Raw genomic sequence first — 4,118 nt, 5'->3', positions numbered from 1 at the left:
AAGATTCTGTATGGGTATATGATCCATCTTCTCTGTAAGTGAAGTGGAAATCTGTATTTCACACTGATAGAGACTCAGGCTTTGTGGTTTAAAAAGAACTTCATTTCTCATTGCTTGGTACACTATTACCCGTTTCTTCTTGTCCTCTTGAATTAGTGTTCTGCTATTTTTTCAAGTTCTGTTTGTAGTTTGTTTGTGGTGTCTTGAAAAAACCTCAGAAAAAAATTCTCATGGTCTCCTGGGAAAACAATTTCCCAAGATGCTTTCCAGCTTTAAACCAACACCTGCTGTTGGATAAAAAAAACAACCCTAGAGATTTGTAAGTATGGTCCTGCTTCAAAATGAATAAATGTGAATAAAGTATTTAGGTTTCATTAAGCTGTCAAATTCTGTTATGATAAGATTACCATTTTAGCTCATAGTTTGTCAAATTTTCATTCATATCTTGTGATGAACTAGCATCTTGTTCAGTGAATATTTGACCTTTTCCCTCACGACATCTAGACAGGCTTTTGACCCATGACTACACTAAAGCAAGTCGAACAGATATTATCCTCTGTTTCTCCTTTATTTCTTTTTCCAACAAGTTAAATTTCTCTGTGCTTTTATTACAAAGACAAACATTTTTGACAAAAGGACCATTTCACATAAAATACATTGTCTTCAGCATGTGTACCCATGTTGGGCATAAACCTCCTTCTCTGCTCCTCTTTCGTATGCTCACTGTCCTCCAGAGGATTATAGAGTATATATTTTTCTTCTCTGGTGAGGATGGCGCTGTCTCCTCTGACAAACAGCCCTGCTGTATTTGGTGAATCAGCAGTAGAAGCATGAGGAATGGTTTCAGTGATCCAAAGCCGAACACAACAGCGCCTCACTATTTTCACACGACTTTAACGTACGTTTGTTTATAGTGATGGAATAAATTCAGATGAAGGTGGACTCAAAATATTCATTCACAATAAATATTAAAAGGCAACATAAGGAAGTGCAAAGATTTATCTCATCTTTCATAGAAAACACAAATCGTTTAATCAGTAGAGACGTCATGAGGCAAAATTACGCTTGTTTTTGTCTCAAATTAGGTCAGCGTGGGACATTTAAGAGTCCTGCCACTGCCCTTCTCAACACCAACAGTGGAGTTGTACATAAAGAAATAATAAAGGTTGTAAATGGAGGGAGATGATTTGTTCTTCCTGTCTGGGACAAGATGGGGTGACGACACAGGGTTTTAATTAACTCTTCATCTTGTGCAGATGGAGGACAGAAGACATGGATAAATCATGGAGGACAAGAGCAATCTGCTGCTTTACTGGTGCCCACAGAGCCCCTCTTTCACAAACCATGCTGCTCAATCATAAAGCTGCACGAAAGGGCAATCAGGATCGCACCAAAGATATTTGTTTTAATTTGCTCTGACTTGTGATGACTTCTGTGTTTGTCTTTTGTGCCTAAACAGAAATAAAATGCACTCAGCCACAAATCCATTAAGCACATTTTTGTCTCCCATTGCAGAGCAAAGCGGGGGGGGGGGGGGTACCTTTCTGTCTGTCCGTCTGTGGATGTTGTGAGCATAACTTGAAAAATAGGTAAGGTACCAACTTTCGTTTCAGTGTGTAGCTGCATCTAGAAGTAAAAAAAGGGTCCTTTATAAATAAATATAAAATAATTTATACTGTATTTTCCATCTGAGACAGCTGGCTAAAGTAATGTCGATTCATTCTCGGTGGCATTTCGAAACAGTAATCCACATCTTTGTGACCACTCGACTGGATTATTGTAACAAACGTTATAAAGGAATCGGTGACTCATGGATTTCTCAGCATCAGAGGGTAGAGAATGAAGCTGCACGGCGTTTAGCTGGCACATAAAACTATGACAACTTTTCCCATATTATAGCCTCCTTGCACTGGCTGCCTGTACATTTTAGGGTTCATTTTAAAATTATTTTATTTGTTTTTAAAGCTACTAATTGACTTGACCCCCCCTATCTGTCCGAGCTGCTACATCACAACCACTTAATTCCTCAGGTCAGCTGATCAGCTGCTCCTGAGTGTGCCGAAGACAAAGCGTAAGCTCAGAGGAGACTGTGCTTTTCCTGCGGCAGCTCCTAAATTATGGAACGACCTTCCCTTGGACATCAGACAGGCCCCTTCCCTGTTTTTAAACACATCTCTTCTCTCTGGCCTTTGACATCATCTGAGATGTTGATTTTTAATTATTTTAATTGTTTTTTTATTGACTGGTTGCATTACTGTCTTATCATGTGTACAGCACGTTGGTCCTATGGGTATAGATATATAGTAGTCCCTCATTTATCACGGGGGACCCATACAATGAAGACATGCGATAAGTGAAAAACCGTGAAGTAGGAATAGTACAAGTATTAAGTAGTAGTTTATTTTAGTATACTATTGAATATATATATATATATATATATATATATTGCCTCATTGTCTTGTGATAAATCTCCCTCCCAGTCTCAGGTCTCTTGCAGACTCAAACAGGTTTTCTTCCAGAACGGTCCTGTATTTGGTCCCATCCATCTTCCCATCAATTCTGCCCATCTTCCCTGTATTTGCTGACGAAAAGCAGGCCCAAACCATGATGCTGCCACCACCATGTTTGACAGTGGGGATGGTGTGTTCAGGGTGATGAGCTGTGTTGTTTTTATGCCAAACATATCGTTTTGCATTGTGGCCAAACAGTTGGATTTTGGTTTCATGTGACCAGAGCACCTTCTTCCACATGTTTGGTGTGTCTCCCAGGTGCTTGTGACAAACTTTAAACAACACTTTTTATGGATATCTTTGAGAAATAGCTTTCTTCTTGCCACTCTTCCATAAAGGCCAGATTTGTGCAAAGTACGACTGATTGTTGTCCTATGGACAGACTCTCCCACCTCAGCTGTAAATCTCTGCAGTTCATAAAGAGGGATCATGGGCCTCTTGGCTGCATCTCTGATCAGTCTTCTCCTTGTTCGAGATGAAAGTTTAGAGGGACGGCCAGGTCTTGGTAGATTTGCAGTGGTCTGATACTCCTTTCATTTCAATATGATTGCTTGCACAGTGCTCCTTGGGATGTTTAAAAGCTTGGGAAATCTTTTTGTATCCAAATCCGGCTTTAAACTTCTCCACAACAGTATCTCGGACCTGCCTGGTGTGTTCCTTGGTCTTCATGATGCTCTCTGCTCTTTGAACAGAACCCTGAGACTATCACAGAACAGGTGCATTTATATGGAGACTTGATTACACACAGCTGGATTCTATTTATCATCATCAGTCATTTGGGACAACATTGCTGCACTGAAAGTAAAGGGGCCCAATAATATTGCACACCCCACTTTTCAGTTTTTTATTTGTTAAAATAGTTTGACACCTCCAATAAATTTCATTCCACTTCTCGATTGTGTCCCACTTGTTGTTGATTCTTCACAAAAAAATTAAATTTTATATCTTTATGTTTGAAGCCTGAAATGTGGCAAAAGTTTGAAAAGTTCAAGGGGGCCGAATACTTCCGCAAGTCACTGTATATATATGGAAGGAGTGGTGGCACAGATGTTAGAGAAGGAGGGCCTGTGATCAGAAGATTGCCAGTTCAAATCCCAGTACCGACAACATCAAAAGTGTGGGTGGGATAATTGAAGGACCTGTACCTGCCCCCACCCTCATTTGCACCACTCTGGGCCCTTGAGCAAGGTCCATAACCCCAACCATCTGCTCCTCCGGGCACCCTAGATAGCAGCTCTCTGCTCCACACAGAGGGCTGTGGTAGCTCGGTGGTCTGTGGTTGCGTCAGGAAGGGCATCCGGTGTAAATATAACAGCCAAATCTTTGTGCGACTTTCAAATTGCAAATGCGCAGTCAGGTCAGTTTTCCACGATTGGAATAAAATGATCAGATTAATGATTCAACCTTTTTTGTTGTTGATCAGATTAAGTGTTTACGCGCACACCCTTCGGATTATGAATTGGCATAAACCACCCCTCTCATTAGCTTGCTGTGACGATCCCTGAAGAAGGGAGCAGCCGAAAGAAGAATATATATATATATATCTATCCTGATGCATGCCCTCTCTCTCTCTCTCTCTCTCTCTCTCTCTCTCTCTCTCTCTCTCTC

The sequence above is a fragment of the Nematolebias whitei genome, chromosome 2 (genome assembly GCF_014905685.2).
Source record: "Nematolebias whitei isolate Nwh7 chromosome 2, NemWhi1, whole genome shotgun sequence".
Taxonomy (NCBI): Eukaryota; Metazoa; Chordata; class Actinopteri; order Cyprinodontiformes; family Rivulidae; genus Nematolebias; species Nematolebias whitei.
This window is presented reverse-complemented; position numbering follows the sequence as displayed.